The 20485-nt window shown below is 44.1% G+C and overlaps 1 protein-coding gene across 4 annotated transcripts in view; it reads right to left on the reverse strand.

Annotated features, from left to right (window-relative positions):
• The window catches only part of CPNE4 (copine 4), a 276677-nt gene that overhangs the window by 222182 nt on the left and 34010 nt on the right, over positions 1-20485 (reverse strand). Inside the window, exon 1 of one of the 4 annotated variants that reach the window (XM_083705874.1) lies at positions 15238-15302. The exons of the other annotated variants lie outside the window; for them this stretch is intronic. The gene's annotated coding sequence lies outside the window, so the exon portion shown is untranslated. Of the gene's footprint in view, positions 1-15237; positions 15303-20485 lie in introns of those variants that run through there. 4 annotated transcript variants of the gene reach the window in all.

Below are 20485 nucleotides of genomic sequence, written 5' to 3' on the forward strand. Positions count from 1 at the left end.
AAAGGAACACTTGCAACAAATGAACAATGGCTGTGCATTCTTTTGCTGCCTATTGTTGTGCTAAGGTGGCAGATTAATCCCTGCTGGGGTGATCATTTTATTGAATTTAGGGGACAGGGGAGGGAAGATGAGCTTGGGTTGCTAGGCAACTGTAGGATGCCTTCTCCAAACCATGCATCTCCTGTAGAACTTGGCTGGAGAAGGTTTCCTGGCATTAGCTAGTGACTGCTATACGGTATTGAGAAATAAAATACACACTCAGGTAGCAGAACAAGTTAAAGGATCTTCACCATCAGGGTATTCATGGGAAACATAGTTTGTTGTTAAGAAGACGGCATGTAAAAGCCCACTTTTACCCCAGTCTATACAGAGAACATAGGGTGGTGCTGTGGGTTAAACCACAGAGCCTAGGACTTGCCAATCAGAAGGTTGGTGGTTCGAATCTCTGCGACGGGGTGAGCTCCTGTTGCTCGGTCCCTGCTCCTGCCAATCTAGCAGTTCAAAAGCACGTCAAAGTGCAAGTAGATAAATAGGTACCACTCTGGCGGGAAGATAAACGGCGTTTCCGTGCGCTGCTCTGATTCTCCAGAAGCAGCTTAGTCATGCTGGCCACATGACCCGGAAGCTGTACGCCAGCTCCCTCAGCCAATAAAGCGAGATGAGCGCCGCAACCCCAGAGTCGGCCACGACTGGACCTAATGGTCAGGGGTCCCTTTACCTTTACACAGAGAACATGGAAGCAGTTGCAGCATTTCTCAAGAGGTATGGTGATAGCCTGCCCATCGCAGTATTAAGCTATATGAGGAATTGTGTTATTTCAGCCATCTTATTGCTTGTGTTTACTCCCATTCCCCACTCCTCTTACTGCTTGGGCCACGTCATTCCGCCTGCGGCGCTGCTAGCCTGTCCCATTTGTCAAATAGCACCTGATTATGCCAGCTCCGTGCTATTGCCTTGAAGGAAAGGAGTTGTATAGCTAGTTTAACAGTCATGATCTACTGCTTTTGCTCTTCCAGAGTGCCTGAGCTGGAGAAATAAAAGCATATTTTATGAGGAATAATGGCTTGCTTTGAAACACCCTGGCACATTCTGCTAACTTTCTATACACAACGGGGGTTATTTCTCTTTCCTCCACAGGGCTGGAGCCCACATCATGAAAGAGGTTGCTGACAGAGGAACCCTTGTTATTCTAAGCTTATTATCGGAAACCTCAAGGACATATCCAGACAACTAAGATTTAAGAGCATAGATTTCCTCCTTCAAGGCATCTAGTTCCTAGTGATGGGGAAATCTGTAAATTTCAGTGTCTCTCGTATTATTATTATTATTATTATTATTATTATTATTATTATATCTTAAATTCAGTTTGCCACATCCCTTTGGCCATTTGGAATATATTGTTTTACATATATTGGGGAAAAGTGGACTTGACTTTTGAGAGGAACTGCCTTTTCCTTTGTGCCACATTGGAAGAAAATGACATGCCATTTTTTCCCTCCAAAGATACTAAAAACCATTAAAAAATAAATAAAAAGTTATATCATAATCCTACAGATATAAATGTCCCCAAGGGAATCTCCTCTTTCTGATAATATCATTTACATGGTTTTAAAAAGAAGGACATTCTGTTTAAGGTGGATGCATCAATGGGCAATAGGAACTTCAACTTTGCCCTGCTGTAAAATGTCACATACTTCAATTTTGTGCATGGATGACTTCATGCATAAGTGTGAATGGCATAACTAAACTTTATCAAGACTTGCATTAAAATTAAATAGGTGACAAATTTGCTACATCAGAAGGGTTCACTTTCAGTTGCTGAATGCAGAAAGAACATCCTGCCCTATTTTCTTCTTTCATTTTTTTTTTTTAAAAAACATTTTGATTTCTTTTCATAGAGCAGCTGGGAGAAAGTTCAGGAGGTCATCGTAATACTTCTAATTATACCAGTAAAGGAATTAAAGGAACCACGACCAAATGCATGCATGTTGTTAGGCTATATTTTCCACAGCCAAGCCAAGTGACATCTGTTTGTTTGGCCAAGGAAAGAATCCTAGAATTTGTCCCCTGGTCCACCTAGCCTTCTGGCAATGGAGCAAATCTCTCCACCTCTTAGCCCGAGGACACATCACTAGACTCTGAGGGTTGGTCTATAGACCCTTGAGGACTCAAGAAAATGCTGAGAGAGAAAAAATATAGATGTGGAAACCCCATTATCTTAAAAGACCTAATGACTGCAGAAGAAGGCACTGCCCAGAAGGTTGCATTTGTGGGCAGGCAACTTGGATGTTTGATATCAGCTTCAGGAGCGCTATCCATGGTCCTGAACCCTCACCCTGCTCCCTTTTCAAACTGCTGAATTTCCTTGTCTTGTCATCCTGATAAACTAGGATCTGCGGGCCTTCCTTTGCCTGAACCATCATCTCTCCCCTGTGATGGGCATCCCCATGGATGCTGACAATGGTCACAATCTGCAAGTGGGTGATTTCCCTGCCATGGCTTTATCTAGCCACAGTAGGACAAGGTGTAGGCATAATGTGTGGGCTCTATGTACCTGGATTGTGTATACAAAGCTGAGCTGACTGCTGACTCTTCCCTTTCTGACTTGAGTGTCTCAATTTCATCTTGCTTTTGCTCTTCACCTGAGTCTACCTTTCACATGATATCAATGTTATTCCCTTTTACCAATGGTGTACTTCCCTTCATGGATCACTGCCTTGCCGTGGCGAAGGGGCTTGAAGAACTCAGAGAAGCTATGAACTATGCCGAGCAGGGCACCCAAGATGAACAGGTCATAGTGGAGAGTTTTGACCAAACGTGATCCACCTGGAGGAGGAACCGGCAAGCCACTCCAGTATCCCTGCCAAGAAAACTCCATGGACAAAGACAACAGGCATATAAAAGATATGACGCTGGAAGATGAGCCCCTCAGGTCGGAAGGCGTCCAACATGCTACTGGGGAAGAGCGGAGGGCAAGTACAAGTAGATCCAGAGCTGATGAAGCGGCTGGGCCAAAGCCGAAAGGACGCTCAGTTGCGGATATGCCTGGAAGCGAAAGGAAAGTCCAATGCTGTAAAGAAAAATATTGCATAGGAACCTGGAATGTAAGAACCATGAACCTGGGTAAGTTGGAGGTGGTCAAAAATGAGATGGCAAGAATAAATATTGACATCCTGGGCATCAGTGAACTAAAATGGACGGGAATGGGTGAATTCAGTTCGGATGACCATCATATCTACTACTGTGGGCAAGAAACCCATAAAAGAAATGGAGTGGCCCTCATAGTCAACAAAAGAGTGGCGAAAGCTGTACTGGGATGCAATCTCAAAAATGATAGAATGATCTCGATACGAATCCAAGGCAGACCTTTTAACATCACAGTAATCCAAGTTTATGCACCAACTACTTGTGCTGAAGAAACTGAAATTGACCAATTCTATGAAGACTTACAAGACCTTATAGAAGTGACACCAAAGAAGGATGTTCTTCTCATTATAGGGGATTGGAATGCTAAAGTAGGGAGTCAAGAGATAAAAGGAACAACTGGCAAGTTTGGCCTTGGAGATCAAAACGAAGCAGGGCAAAGGCTAATAGAGTTCTGTCAAGAGAACAAGCTGGTCATCACAAACACGCTTTTCCAACAACACAAGAGACGACTCTACACATGGACATCACCAGATGGGCAGCATCGAAATCAGATTGATTATATTCTCTGCAGCCAAAGATGGAGAAGCTCTATACAGTCAGCAAAAACAAGACCTGGAGCTGACTGTGGCTCAGATCATCAGCTTCTTATAGCAAAATTCAAGCTTAAACTGAAGAAAGTAGGAAAAACCACTGGGCCGGTAAGATACAATCTAAGTCAAATCCCTTATGAATACACAGTGGAAGTGAGGAACAGGTTTAAGGATTTAGATTTGGTGGACAGAATGCCTGAAGAACTATGGATGGAGGCTCGTAACATTATACAGGAGGCAGCAACGAAAACCATCCCAATGAAAAGGAAATGCAAGAAAGCAAAGTGGCTGTCCAATGAGGCCTTACAAATAGCGGGGGAGAGAAGGCAAGCAAAATGCGAGGGAGATGGTGAAAGATACAGGAAATTGAATGCAGATTTCCAAAGAATAGCAAGGAGAGACAAGAAGACCTTCTTAAACGAGCAATGCAAAGAAATAGAGGAAAGCAATAGAATGGGAAGAACCAGAGATCTGTTCAAGAAAATTGGAGATATGAAAGGAACATTTCGTACAAAGATTTCCACAATAAAGGACAAAAGTGGAAAGGACCTAACAGAAGCAGAAGACATCAAGAAGAGGTGGCAAGAATACACAGAGGAATTATACCAGAAAGAAATGGATGTCTCGTATACCCCAGGTAGTGTGGTTGCTGACCTTGAGCCAGACATCCTGGAAAGTGAAGTCAAATGGGCCTTAGAAAGCACTGCAAATAACAAGGCCAGTGGAAGTGATGGCATTCCAGCTGAACTATTTAAAATTTTAAAAGATGATGCTGTTAAGGTGCTACACTCAATATGCCAGCAAGTTTGGAAAACTCAGCAGTGGCCAGAGGATTGGAGAAGATCAGTCTACATCCCAATCCCAAAGAAGGGCAGTGCCAAAGAATGCTCCAACTACCGCACAATTGCACTCATTTCACACGCTAGCAAGGTTATGCTTCAAATTCTACAAGGAAGGCTCAAGCAGTATGTGGACCGAGAACTCCCAGAAGTGCAAGCTGGATTTAGAAGAGGCAGAGGAACCAGAGACCAAATTGCAAACATGCGCTGGATTATGGAGAAAGCTAGAGAGTTCCAGAAAGACATCTACTTCTGCTTCATTGACTATGCAAAAGCTTTTGACTGTGTTGACCACGGCAAACTATGGCAAGTTCTTAAAGAAATGGGAGTGCCAGATCACCTCATCTGTCTCCTGAGAAATCTCTATGTGGGACAAGAAGCTACAGTTAGAACTGGATATGGAACAACTGATTGGTTCAAAATTGGGAAAGGAGTACGACAAGGCTGTATTTTGTCTCCCTGCTTATTTAACTTATATGCAGAATTCATCATGCGAAAGGCTGGGCTGGATGAATCCCTAGCCGGAATTAAGATTGCCGGAAGAAATATCAACAACCTCAGATATGCAGATGACACAACCTTGATGGCAGAAAGTGAGGAGGAATTAAAGAACCTTTTAATGAGGGTGAAAGAGGAGAGCGCAAAATATGGTCTGAAGCTCAACATCAAAAAAACGAAGATCATGGCCACTGGTCCCATCACCTCCTGGCAAATAGAAGGGGAAGAAATGGAGGTAGTGAGAGATTTTACTTTCTTGGGCTCAATGATCACTGCAGATGGTGACAGCAGCCACGAAATTAAAAGACGCCTGCTTCTTGGGAGAAGGGCAATGACAGGCCTAGACAGCATCTTGAAAAGTAGAGACATCACCTTGCCAACAAAGGTTCGTATAGTTAAAGCTATGGTTTTCCCAGTAGTGATGTATGGAAGTGAGAGCTGGACCATAAAGAAGGCTGATCGCCGAAGAATTGATGCTTTTGAATTATGGTGCTGGAGGAGACTCTTGAGAGTCCCATGGACTGCAAGAAGATCAAACCTCTCCATACTGAAGGAAATCAACCCTGAGTGCTCACTGGAAGGACAGATTGTGAAGCTGAGGCTCCAGTACTTTGGCCACCTCATGAGAAGAGAAGACTCCCTGGAGAAGACCCTGATGTTGGGAAAGATGGAGGGCACAAGGAGAAGGGGACGGCAGAGGACGAGATGGTTGGATAGTGTTTTCGAGGTTACCAGCATGAGTTTGAGCAAACTGCGGGAGGCAGTGGAGGACAGAGGTGCCTGGCGTTCTCTGGTCCATGGGGTCACGAAGAGTCGGACACGACTAAACGACTAAACAACAACAACAGTACTTCTGATGTTTTTGGGTGGTGCTCTTCTAATGCTGTTGGGACGCGGGTGGCGCTGTGGGTTAAACCACAGAGCCTAGGACTTGCCGATCAGAAGGTCAGCAGTTCAAATCCCCATGATGGGGTGAGCTCCCGTTGCTCGGTCCCTGCTCCTGCCAACCTAGCAGTTCGAAAGCATGTCGAAGTGCAAGTAAATAAATAGGTACCGCTCCGGCGGGAAGGTAAACAGCGTTTCCGTGTGCTGCTCTGGTTCGCTAGAAGCAGCTTAGTCATGCTGGCCACGTGACCCAGAAAAAACTATCTGTGGACAAACATCAGCTCCCTTGGCCAGTAAAGTGAGATGAGCGCCGCAACCCCAGAGTCGGCCACGACTGGACCTAATGGCCCCTTTACCTTTACCTTCTAATGCTTCTTGGACTACAGGTCCGATCATCCACAACCACTGGGCAGGACCGATGGGCACAGGAGTCCAACAACATCTGCAGGGCATCATGTTGATTTGCCCTTACCGGTCCTGCCGGTTCACCAGAGCAGCTTCGTCACGCTGGCTACGTGACCCGGAAGTGTCTGCGGACAACCCTAGAGTCTGTCAAGACTGGCCTGTACGGGCAGGGGTACCTTTACCTTTTACCTTTGACCAATCATTCTGAAGGAATTGGAGTGCATAAGCAGACAAAAGAAGAAGTGTCAGCCTCATTCTGGGGCATATTATTTTACATCCACATGTTGGGAGCTGCCTTTCTAGAAATGAAATCAATTTTTTTTAAAGGATGTGTCATTAAGAAAAGGATGGGGGAAAATATCCTACAGGAAGTCCTTGCTGTTGCACTCTTAGTCACCTATATCTAAAGCCGCTGAGCTGGTATTTCTGCCAAGCTGCTGACAACAGCACCTGTGCGAAACAGGGAAGACTTAAAGGGTACTGTGATATTCTCCATCATAATCATCACCAATTTTTTTTAAAAAATGAAGAATCTCTGTCTCTCTATTCCATGCCTGTTTTAGCTTTTCCAGAGTTCAGAGCGCATTGCCAGGGGCTGTCCTGATTCTTCATATTAGGCAGATTACATGCAATGAAGGCATTTAATCATTTGCCTGAAAACACCCTTAAAAAGAACCACCTCCATTAGCTAAAACTTTCTCTCAGCATGAAACACTGAGATGTCTGTGTCTAGTCCTCAAAATAGCAGCTGTACAGCTCAGTGCAAATGGCAACTTTAAAAGAAATCAGAACTGCTTTATTTACTTTTGATCTTTTCCTGCTCACTTCAGGTCAGCCCTCTTTCTTTCTGCACTCCTTACTCTTCCCCCTTCATATTTTGTCTTCTTATGTTAACTCATTTTTTCTCCCATTTAATTTTCTCACCTGCCAACCACATTGTGTAGTATCTCCCAACCCAACCCTCAAATAATAATAATAATAATAATAATAATAATAATAATAATAATAATTTTATTTATACCCCGCCCATCTGGCTGGGTTTCCTCAGCCACTCTAGGCAGCTTCCAGCAAAATATTAAAATACAATAATTCATCAAATCTTAAAAGCTTCCCTAAACATGTTAAGATAACAGTCCACTCCTGTCTCCTACTTGCATTAACAGCAACAAAACCTACAATCTGGAGTGGAGCTCAAGGCTGAGCTTGTACTGAAGAACCAACCACCTCACTGTTCTTTATTATATTATTAGTTAAAAGTCCAAGTTGTACACAGCCAAGGTAATTAAATTCCTCACCAGAGAAAGCTGAAAGTGCATACCTGGAAGTAGCCAAACAGTCTTGAAAAGATCAGCAACTGGATATAATCATCCACCCCACATCCACTAACTCTGGAAACAGCCGAACGTTCATTGTCATTTCACTATTAAATGACTAGATACTTAAGGCAAGGCAAGGCAAGGGAAACCAGTGAGTCTCAGGGTGCTGAATCCTGCACACCATGGCAATTCCTGTGCTCATGAAATATTATCACAGAACAACATACAGTGGTACCTCGGGTTAAGAACTTAATGTGTTCTTAACCTGGAACTGTTCTTAACCTGAGGTACCACTTTAGCTAATGGTGCCTCCCGCTGCCGCCGCGCTGCCGGAGCACGATTTCTGTTCTTATCCTGAAGCAAAGTTCTAAACCCGAGGTACTATTTCTGGGTTAGTGGAGTCTGTAACCTGAAGCGTCTGTAACCTGAAGCATCTGTAACCCAAGATACCACTATATACAGTCCTCTTACTATACCAGTGCTGAGGGAAAACTCATTCACAGCAGAACAAATCTGCTCCTCAAAATTCCTCTCAGTGTTCTTTCTGAATATTTGAATGTCTGCCAAATATATGACAGCTGTATTTAGCACCCTTTGATATTTCTCTATCCAACAGGGTTTGAGATTTGACATTTAGCACTTGATGGCTGACACACAGTCATTTATCCCAGGATTCTGAGACAGTTTACACAGGGCAGTGATGAGCCTCACTTGGCCCACTGTGAACTGCAAATGCACCTCCTAGATGCATCACACTGATCGTTCCCATGTACATTGCACCTCGCAGGGAAAAGTCAGTCGTGTTGGGCAAAGCAGTCTGCCAGGGCAGTAGCCTGTCCAACATTATTCATTTGATAAACTCCCCCAAACCCAAGACAGTTTGAAAATCAAGAGCCCTAAACATTTAGCTGCCCGAGGCAACGGACAAGATCGTTGAATCAAACTGTTCCTAGTTTGAATTGCAAAATGGGAAGATTCACCACACTCTGAACATTTGTCAACAAGTCACTTTTGCTCTAGTGTGGTTTCACTTTGGTTTGCTCAGGGGACAGGTGTGATAGAAAGAATATTCACCTGGTGCAATGTGTGAGACCAGACAAAAGTCTGTTGAAAACATCCCTTTGCTGGTCATTGTGTAGACCAAATGTGGGTAAATTGAGCCCCTCCTGACCTCATTGGGCCTGTACTCCCATTATCCCCTCCAATATGGCCAAAGGTGAGGGATGATGGGAGTTGTAACAAGCTGCCCCAGTTGGAGCAATCTAGGCGTGAGGTGATTTTGGTGGGGTAGCAGCAACACTATGAGACTATGCCACTTGCAAGAGACATTTAGTTGCTGTTGCTTAAACCTGTGCTGCAACACCATGCGATCAACCTGCAAAGAGGCTAAGTGCATCATTATTTCTAAGCTATCATGCTACCAACAATCTGCTGCTACACATCTTAAGCAAGCTGCTTGAAAGGCAGCAAGAATTCCCCAGAGAGGGTTTTTCCACTAAATATTATATGTATCATATACACAGAGGGAATGTAGGAAGGTTTCAAGAAAAATCTCCCATACCAAACATTTCATTCTCAGGAGAGATCTTTTCTGCAAATCCATTTACACTGCAATTAGCTGTTCCTACACAGATGCACTGTGCAGCTTTCCTAGAGGGCTGGTGTGCAACTGTTTATAAGCGACAACTTTAAAAGCAGTATTAAATCTTCCAAGCAAACAGATAGAAGTCATTGTTAATTTATTACGGAAGATGATGGTTATTAATATATATTTAATTTATATACCACACTTCATCCAAAAATCACAGGGCAGTTCACAACACAGAAATGCAAAATGAGCACAAAATGCACAACTAAACATAAAAAAATCAAATAACATGCTTCAAAGCACATTTCAAAGGCCATAGAATGTTAATCAGCCAAATGATACTCATACTCATAATACTAATTTATTTGTACCCCGTCCATCTGACTGGGTTGCCCCAGCCTCTCTGAGAGGCTTCTGGCATAAATAGAAACAGAATAAAACTTACAACATTAAAAACTTCCAATACAGGGCTTCCTTCAGATGTCTTCTAAAGATTGTATTTCCTTGACATCTGGGGGGAGGGTGTTCCACAGGGTGGGCACCACTACCAAGAAGGCCCTCTGCCTGGTTCCTTCACTTCTCACAATGAGGGAACTGCTAGAAGGCCCTCGGCGCTGGACCTCAGTGTCTGGGCTGAACGATGGGGGTGGAGATGCTCTTTCAGGTATACAGGACCGAGGACATTTAGGGCTTTAAAGGTCAACACCAACACTTTGAATTGTGCTTGGAAATGTACAGAGAACTTTTTTCACCTGGCACCTAAATGAAGGCACCAGGTAAGCCTCCCTGGAGAGAAAATTCCACAGACGGGGAGCCACCACAGTAAAGGCCCGTTCCCATGTTGCCACCCTCTGGACTTCTCATGGGGAAGTCACACAAAGGATCTCAGATGATGATCGAAGGCTCCCCAGCTCTCCCCATCCCTTTGCATCTATTGCCCAAGGCTGCCACCTCACTGCACCTAACAATTGGGCTGGCCCTGATTAGCCAGCTGCAAATTCACACCCCTCAAATACCCACCAGCACCAGAAGCGCCATTTTCAATCATCTGCGCAAATAATTCCCAGTTTGCAAAATCCATCACAAGGTGCAGTAGCTCAAAACCTATTGTTGAAGTTCCAGGTGACAAAGCATTGAGCAACCCCTGCTGTTATGATGTGACAGGTGACAATTCTTTGTCATGTGATTTCTGCGCTCTGCAGCACCATTAAAAAAGCAGCAGGAGCCTTTTAGCCAAAGTAGCCACTGTAGTGATAATGACAGCGGTTCTAGGAAGCTCTTGCAGCTTCAGCAAGCTTTGCAAATGTTAGCAGATTGATCAGTGTGACATTTCCGGAAGATAGGCAGGAGTTGTGCATACCCTTGGTGTGTACCCTTGAAATACACTCAGAAACATCAGAAAGCCAACACCTATTAAATGTGCCACAGCATATTTGACCAGCCTTTTCATATAAGTAATTGGCATTATTTCATTCTTCCTGCTATCCCCCAGCCTCCCCCACCTCTGTGCTCCAATTCAGAGGGCAGGAGGCATATATAAGTTTTGTAGAAATACAATTAGATAACAGTTAGCTAACTGCTTTGAAAATACTTTAATGTTTCCAGCTCTCTTTGGCATTCCTGTAACCCATGTCCTAGTGGAATGTCTAGTAGAAGAAGAGCTACTTATTAAAACCATAGGGGGAAGCATGAAGGCGAGCCCAAGAGCTAAATTGTGCACGGTCTACCATAAGTATAGCGTTGATGAAAAAGTTGCCCTTTCAAATAAATACTGTACTCAGTATCTCTCCATTCCTTCTCATTTTTCCACCCACCTTAAAGTATGGTTACCAGATTTTTTTTTCAATGAATCCGGGGAAATAAATAAATAAATATTTATTTGTTTGTTTGTTTGTTTGTTTGTTTGTTTGTTGGTTTGTTTGAAGCTGAGTAGCCACAGGGAGTCAGTAGTGGGGATGGTGAGGCAAAAGACCCTGAGCCCAAGCACACATGCATATTGTATAAAAGTGCAAAGCCCTTCTTTCGCACCCTGTGAAACATAAATGTACAGAGTTTTTTAAAAAACTGGGCAACAGTGCGCCACCTGCCCATGACTCCTGAGCCTTCCCATATCATCTTCCCCCTTTGTTTTGACAGATCAGGGGAGGCTCAGGAGTCATGGGCAGGTGACTGTTGCCCAGGAGGGGCCAGCCTGGTAGTGCAATTGGCTCTGGCTGGCTTCAGGAGCTCCTCGCTGCCGTGGCACAGGAAAAATGGCGGGCGCCATGGCAGTGAGCAGCTCCTGAAGCCAGCCAGAGCCAACTGCACTACCAGGCTGGCTCTGGGCTGCTAAGGCTGCCGCTGCCACGTTTCCCGGGGACAGATTTGCAAATCTGGGGACATTCCGGGGACGGAATTTGTCCGGGGACAGATTTGCAAATCTGAGGACTGTCCCCGGGGACCAGAGACGTCTGGTAACCCTACCTTAAAGTCAAACAATAATATTTTCACTCATTCTCTAGCACCTGCTGATATCCCAGCCCTCATTTTTCAAAATGCATAAAATTAACACTGAAAAACTTTTGCAATAACTGAACTTTGTAAACATTTTGAGACCTGGGCACTCTTCCTGTTATATACCTGATGGGGTTGACAAGGCATCTGACCCTCATCTGAATCTCATAGCTCTCCTGACGAGTGCTTAGCGGTCCAACTTGTCCTGCCCTCACATGAAGTATTGGGTTTGCAATTTTGGGAGAGGAGAGACTGCGGCACTGGGGAGAGGGCAGGCTGGTGAGGCCCCCTAGATTTAGAGGCCCGAGTAGCCCTGCCCTCACATGAAGTCTTGGGTTTGCAATTTTGGAAGAGGGGAGACTGCCCACTGGGGAGTGGGAGCGCTGGTGAGGCCCCCTCGATTTAGAGGCCCTAGGCTTCAGCCTACTTGGCCTATATATAAATCCAGCACTGGCTGGTAGTTTGCCCCACAAGCGACCTAGCCGCCACTACCTGCTGCCTTCAGACCAGCCTGAAGGGTAGTCCCCCATAGAGTACATAGCAGTAACATATTGAGGTTCCAATGCATGGGCAACTGTGGTCAAGGTTGCGCAATGCAAGCTCCGTTAGTATGGGAATTAATAGGATTATGTGTCATACGTGGGGAGGAAAAACTTAAACTCGTTGCAGGATTCCCCCAAAAATAGACCAGAGGCAATATTTCAGACAGCAGAGCTTTACTGCTACTGAAGGCAAATGAGCATAATGGTCACAAATCCTATACATTCAGAAGTGGCACTGTCCATAAGAAAATCCACTTAACAGGGACTTCCGGGTTGGCGCCATCGCCGAATGGCGGACTCCCTCCGAGCTCCGGAGGGAGCCTGCTCGGCAGGGGCTGGGTCCTACCGTGCCAGCGACGCGGGGACCCTCAAAAACCATGGGCGCTGAAACCCATGGACATGGTGACTCGGCTGGCACCTTTTGCGCTCCCCCCCGGCCCGCGAAGGAGCCTTTTTAAAGGCTACGGAACGGGTGATGGGGGGGGTGGTGCTTTGAGTCTTCCGCTTCCCCTGCCGAGCGAAGCCGCATGCCATTCGACGGAGAGCGCTGGCTTCTTCTATTGAAAATCTGGACCTAAAAGAATAACCCGTGAGTAATTGGAACCTGGACTAAAAAGGGGGACAAATTTTTTAAAAATTCGGAGCGAGCGGGGGAGGCGCAAAAAGGAAGTCAGCCCCCCCCCTGTTGTAGAGGAGTTAAAGCAAAGGATTTGACATCTAAGATCGAGTGCAACCCTATTTTTACAAAGATATTAATTTCGCGACGGAAAACTATAAGACTGAGCTAGAGGAGAAAAGTGGAATTGATTTAAAAGTACCCCCCCCCCCGGAACCCTGGGAGCGTTTTGTGAGAGCGCCGGGAGAAGACAAAGAGAGGTTTTGACAGCTGTCAAAGAGCTGTCAAAGCAGAAGAACAAAATGAGAACTTTGTTACAAGGACTTTGCCGGTTACATTTGTTATAAATTGGATACAAATTGTTTAAAATAAGGAATAACAAGCTATTTGGACTGATTGTGGTGATCTGGAAGGGAACTGAGTTATTGCAACCCACCTAGAGGAGCCGAGGGATATTACAAGTTGTTGACATGGAATTTGAATAGAACTTTCTATCTCCTGGGAAACTGCAGAAATGGAACACTATTTTGACTACAGAGGCTGACATACTACAGAAGACAATAGACTTATCTATTGAAAAATGGAAGGGACTTGGCATTATGTTTTGTTCCTGAATAACAGAGCCTCTGCAGCTGAATTTGAAGCTTTTGGAATTAGAACATTTGTGCAGGAAAACAGGGGGAAAAAAGAAAAAGAAAAGGAGAGAGATCAACAAGAACAACAAGAATAACAAGAATAACAAGAATTGGATAAAGTTGAAAGAAGGAACATTTGGGACATCCAGACCTGAAAGGTTTAAAGAAATAAAATTGGAGTTTTTACTCCTAATGTATAAAAATCTGGATGGAAAAAATGGGCCTTTTTGAGACAGACTCCTTCCAAGATTGGACATTCGAAATTAAAGATGACTGGTAAAGGACTATGGCTTAAATAAATTGTGGGAGCTCCAGGAAGACATCAGATGTTGATAAATTTTGGGAACGCAACCGGGAAAAGGGGGAGGGAAATTTGGAATCCAAAGGGTGTTAAACTACATTTTATTTCATTATATTTTAATCTGTAATGTATGTTAAAGGGGGGAACGCGTGGAAGGGAACAGGTCGATTTTAGGAGATGGGAAAATATTTTTAAATTGGGTCAATGACAATAAGTTCAAAATTTGGGATAAGAAATTGCTGAATTTATAAGTAAGAATTGGAATACAAGAGGGGGAGGGGAGGGGAAGTCCTGGAAAGATGTTATGGAAAATAAGATTTTAAATTTGGATGTTTTGTTTTTTATTTGGTTGTAATTGGAAACGTTTAATAAATATTATTTAAAAAAAGAAAAAGAAAATCCACTTAACAATCTTACAATTACCGGTACTTATAATAAGACTAAGCCTTTACACTAAGCATACTATGTACAGAACACCAGAACAAAAGAGAGAAAGAAAGAGAGAGTGAGTGAGACCTAGACTCCTTCTGGACTGACTATTATAGTCAGTATGACCTTGACAGAAAGATAACAGAACCAGTTTAAACCAGCTGTACTCAGCTTCTCAGAAGATATAACCAGTGCTTTTTTTTCTGGGGGCATGCATACCCCTAAACATTTTGTGAAACTTTGCACTTTTGTCCATTTACTGTATTTATTTTTCCTTATTCGAACTGTAAAACGGTGATTTTCTTGAGTCAAAATGAGAGTAACCCTAAACATTTTTTTAAAGAAAAAAAGTAATGGGTATAACCCAAACAAGAACCTTCTTTCACACAGAGAAGAAACCTTCCAGTAGCTTCCTGAATCCTTCTGTATTAATCAGAATAGGAAAGATCTCTACACAACAGATTCACCTTTTGCACTAAGAAATGCAAACTGACATTATGAAACTCCCGATCAACCCTTTTTCCTGCAATCCTACAAATCATTTATGTGTGCAGCAGATATTCCTTTTGTTTCAAAGGAGCTTCTGCCTGAGCAGCAGCGCCCAGCTGTCGTTTGCCACCTTGCCACTTGACCTGAAGCTAAAAAATCAATGTGCTTCAAGTGGGTGTAACTAACCGACTGAAAGATTGCAGCTCTGCTCTCTACATCAAATGGCAGAAACTGACAAAACGAGCAAACTTCTAAATGAGACAGATTGAAAGAGCCAAAAGAGGCAATGCAGTTGGTTAAGAACAGAACTCAAACCTCCAAAAAGTGACAGAGAACGGGTCACACTCCACATTTGCCCGATTTGTTACATTTCAGTTAATTCACCCGGATTTGTAGTCTGCCTGATATCAGAGCCAGTAACATAAAAATCAAGGTATGACCAAATCTATTGACAGAATACTTACTTTATATTCTGTTGGAAGCCACTCAGCAGTGGTACCAAAAATATACTGTTGTTGTTGATGTTGTTGTTGTTGATGTTGTTTAGTCTTTTAGTCGTGTCCGACTCTTCATGACCCCATGGACCAGAGCACGCCAGGCACTCCTGTCTTCCACTGCCTCCCGCAGTTTGGTCAAACTCATGCTGGAAGCTTCGAGAACACTGTCCAACCATCTTGTCCTCTGTCCTCCCCTTCTCCTTGTGCCCTCCATCTTTCCCAGCAACAGGGTCTTTTCCAGGGAGTCTTCTCTTCTCATGAGGTGGCCAAAGTATTGGAGCCTCAGCTTCAGGATCTGTCCTTCCAGTGAGCACTCAGGGCTGAGTTCCTTAAGAATGGATTGGTTTGATCTTCTTGCAGTCCATGGACTCTCAAAAGTCTCCTCCAGCATCATAATTCAAAAGCATCCATTCTTCGGCGATCAGCCTTCTTTATGGTCCAGCTCTCACTTCCATACATCACTACTGGGAAAACCATAGCTTTAACTATACGGACCTTTGTTGGCAAGGTGATGTCTCTGCTTTTTAAGATGCTGTCTAGGTTTGTCATCGCAATGAACAACAATAATACTTGGTATTGTTATAGTGCTTGACATTTAAAATAAAGAAACTGATTCAACCCAGTAATACCTTACAGCAAACTGTTAGGACAGTTTTATTAGCTGTTTAACCTTTAAGTACCAGGCTGGAAACTTTCCTATACTGCCAAGTTTATGCTGGCAAATGAGAAAACATCCTTCTGTAATAGTTAATTGATCTCTGATTTGTTTTTATGTTTTTACTGTATGATTTACTGTATGGTTCTATGTATGATTGTAATAAATCGCTCTGATTTTTTAATGACTAAATGTATATAGACATGTTTATTAATTAATTAGCTAGTTAGTTAACTAATAATACCGCTATCTTATATTAAATAAGAACTTAACAGTGTATATCCAGTTTCACAACCGAGGCTGGATCCATAGCTGTCAATCTTCCCTTTTATGCGGGAAATTCCCTTATTCCAGCACCGTTTAGCGCTGCTTCCCGCTGCTATCCCGGATTGTTAGATATCCCGTAGACTGTCCCCGGGACAGGTGAGGCTGCTGATCCCTTATTTTCGAGGCTGCTGATCCCTTATTTTCAAATCTGAAAGTTGACAGCTATGGCTGGATCTATTCTAGACACATCAAAGTAGCATTTCAGTTAAACACGTTGTAAACTTTGTATGAGAAATCAGGTTGGCAAAAACAGAATTCCACAGCGCCATCTGCCGCCACAGTGTTATAATGCATATTCAATGCATATAAAGCTCTTTTTCTTTGCCAATGTAGCTGAGTCCCAAGTCAGGCGAAGAAACAGGTTAACACACAACTGGGTAGGAAAATGAAAGTAACCCCAATAATGAGCTAAAGGGTAGAATCTAAGCCTCCAACTCTCTCATTACCTACACTGCCTTTAAAAAATCTAGCAGGCTTTGCCTCTTCATAAAGAATGAGTATGCCTACAAATTATATCTAAATCTTGCAGAAAATAAAACAGTTTTTTTAAAAACCCCAAACTTTAACGAGGGCATGTATGAAAACCCCTGAATATATCTGCCTAAAATCACAGGCTTACTCAGTTTTGGAGGGGCTTCAAAGCTTGCAAATGTATGCTTCTACAAAGAGCGGGCGGAATTGTTATTATTTTTAGGTTCCCTGGTGTCAGGGTTTCAGGGACAGAGAGCGAGGGGGAGGGGTCCCAGGGTGACGAGGAAGAGGACGACGACGACCCGAGGTTGTCAGTGAGTCCGTCAAGTGAATCCGAGGATTCCCAAAAGGGAGCCCCCCTGGTCAGGCCAAGGGGCAGTAGAGAGGGAAGCAGTCAGAAGCAGGGGAACGAAGAGGGAATCCCCAGTGGGGGTTGGAGATCGGGACCGGCCTCTCCGTCAGAACGGAGTGAAGGGGGTGGAGTGGCCAGTGTGTCAGAAAGAGCAGAACAGGAAGCAGAGAGGGGAAGGAGTTCGGAGCAGAACGTCCTGCCGGAAGGGGAGGAGTGTAGTACCGAGAGTAGCGTAACGGTCGAAAGGAAGGTCAGAAGCAACGTACGCGCGCCAAGTTCAAATGTGGAGGCGCGCGGAAATGAGCAGAGCCCTGAGGAGGAGCCTGGTCCCAAAGCACGAAGGAGGGGGGAGCAGGCGTCAGAAGACTCAGCCTCGGGGGAGTCCCGGAGGGAGGGAGCACAGGGGGGCAGGAAGACCCTGCGGAAAAGGAAGGAGAGGAAAAGGTGGAGCAGTACAAGCCTCTTAAGCTGGTGCAGGGGCGGGACTGACTCAGAGGGGACTTCAAACATCTAAGGGTAACAGATGCTGAGCCACGGAGCTTGGATGTAACGACAACAATGTTCTTCAATAAAACCTTTTGTATATAACTTGGACTGGATTTTGGTCTCTTGTGAGCTGGGACCTCGGGTGGCTCTGACACCTGGTATAGTGAAAGGGTTGGGGGAGAACAGAGTTTCGTTTTTATCTGTTCTAATTCAGTCCCAAATAACAATCTGAGATGGAAAGATATGAGTGGCTCTGAAACAGATCAGGCTGCTTCCCAAATTTTATGGCTGGTACCCACCCCTACAACTATTTAGTATTTGACAGCTTATTTCATATTCGACATCCAGCTAATTTCTATTTTTCTTTTTAAAAAATGACAGGCCCCCTAATCTAGAAAGTGCGGGGAGTTAGAAACAAAATGTCACATTCATAATGCAAATTGCACTTACAAACCTGTCATTAAGAATTTGAATGGTAAAATGGAATTTGGGCAAATGTCAAGAAGCTGCAAATATTTATTTCACATCTGGGCAGTGCGCTGGCAGAGAGAGAAGATTTCTGCAGCCTTTCTCTGAATAATAAAAGCCTTCAGTCTGTGCAGATTTCAGGGAGAGCAATCCTATGGAAGTCAGGGAGGGAGGGAGTCTGCGCCAGAGGAATGAGCTACCGCCTAAGCCTTACAGGGCACCCACCAGGCAGCACAGGTGATGGAGCTGTTTCTCCCCACCCTACCCCACTTCCATTTTGTAGTTAAAAGGTAAAGGGACCCCTGACCATTAGGTCCAGTCGTGGCCGACTCTGGGGTTGCGGCACTCATCTTGCTTTATTGGCCGAGGGAGCCGGCATACAGCTTCCGGGTCATGTGGAGCATGACTAAGCCACTTCTGGAGAACCAGAGCAACACCCGGAAACACTGTTTACCTTCCCGCTGGTAACACTTACTATTATTATTTATTAGACTTGTTAGTGGCTTGTTCCCTGACGGTTTCCAAGAAACAACAATTTTAAAAACAATAATATAAATACATTGCACCATTTAAAACAAAACAACCCCTATAACAGCCTGAGGAAGCTTCGGCAGCTCACTAGTAAGAAAACATCACCATTCATAGGTGGATTCTGGACACATTAAAAAAAAAATCTTTTGAAAAATATATTGAATTTGCCATAAGCTCACCATCGCCATCTAGTGTCACATTTGTATAATGCACTTAAAACACACTTAAAACGTTATACAGTGGTACCTCAAGTTACAAACGCCTCAGGTTACAAATGCTTCAGGTTACAAACTCTGCTAACTTGGAAGAGTTACCTCGAGTTGAGAACTTTGCCCTTGGATGAGAACAGATATCATGTGCCAGCGGCGCAGCGGCAACAAGAGGCCCCATTAGCAAAAGCACACCTCTGGTTAAGAAGTTTCAGGTTAAGAACGAACCTCCAGAACAAATTAAGTTTGTAACTAAAGGTACCACTGTATTTGCAGCTGTATAGTTAAGTCCATAATGTTATGTAATTTAATACACTTCAGTTAAACCCATATAATATTGTGCAATTCAGTACAGTTCCATTTAACCCGTAGAATATGTAATTTAATATGATGCTGTTCCATCTGCATAACTTACCCTTTTAAATCCATCTAACAGGGCAAAAGATATATATTTCTCACCTATGACAAGCAAATGTGACTTTATGACGACCAGCTTGCTTTTTCTCTCTCTGCCAGCTGTACAGCATTAGGAATTATGACCATCACAGCAGCCAGCAGGTGAGAGAAAGTGCACAATAAGATGACATGATGCAGCACCCACCCACACAAAATATTTCACCAGGAGGAGGCAAACTAAATAAGATCAGCGCTGTTTCCCACCTTGCTCTGGTTAAACAAAATCAGTGGCAAAGGCCCAATTACTTTCAACATGAGTTGGACAAGCTCCTTGCTATGCCTGGTTTTGTTATGAGATTGGAAAAGACACAGCAATAAATTGTTTCTATACGATTGCTGTGGCAGAGTGCCAGCAAGGGACTATAATTTGTGAATCAGTTGTTCATGAGCTGGCTGGAGGTGTATGGAATAGGCGTGGTACACAAACACAAAGGCGGTGTTGCGATTCGCCTTATCAATCATCGGATATAAAGTAAGAAAGCAACACACATTTATGCAGAGCATGCCTGTGCCTTGGGTTCTTTGCAAGGAGTTTCCCCACCTTTGCGCTGCACGCCTAATGATGGCACACAATCGAATTCTCCGCAAACTACCATGGAACAAAATCCCCGAAACATTCCATTACACTGTAGCCCGTAATAATAACGTCTCTGAAATTACAGCAGGGCTTGCCAGCTGCAATAAACAAAACAAAACAAAACAAAATGCCATACATGGTTGGAATTGGAGTGCTCTGTGGAAGCATTAATGCAGGAACTTCGCGGCTTTGATGGTGCGACTGGGGCTCCTTTTTCCATCAATGCCAGCCAATAGTCAGGGATGATGGGAGTTGAAGTCCAGCAACACCTCAAAAGGCCACAGGTTCCCTATCCATAGATTAATGCATTTTGAGAAGCTTGATGAAATGTCACCCTAGATGGAAAAGCTCTACCTGTCTTGAGCCCCCTCTGCTTGTTGTGATCTGTGGAACTCTGGTTCTGCACTATAGCCAGGAATGGGGCTTAATTTGAGTTCGAATACACCAAAGCTTAGGGGCGCAGGTGGAGCTGTGGGTTAAACTACAGAGCCTAGGACGTGCCGATCAGAAGGTTGGCGGTTCAAATCCCTGCGACGGGGTGAGCTCCCGTTGCTCAGTCCCTGCTCCTGCCAACCTAGCAGTTTGAAAGCACATCAAAGTGCAAGTAGATAAATAGGTACCACTCTGGTGGGAAGGTAAACGGCATTTCCGTGTGCTGCTCTGGTTCTCCAGAAGCAGCTTAG

This window comes from Podarcis gaigeae (assembly GCF_964106915.1).
Source record: "Podarcis gaigeae genome assembly, chromosome: 12".
In the NCBI taxonomy this organism is placed as follows: Eukaryota; Metazoa; Chordata; class Lepidosauria; order Squamata; family Lacertidae; genus Podarcis; species Podarcis gaigeae.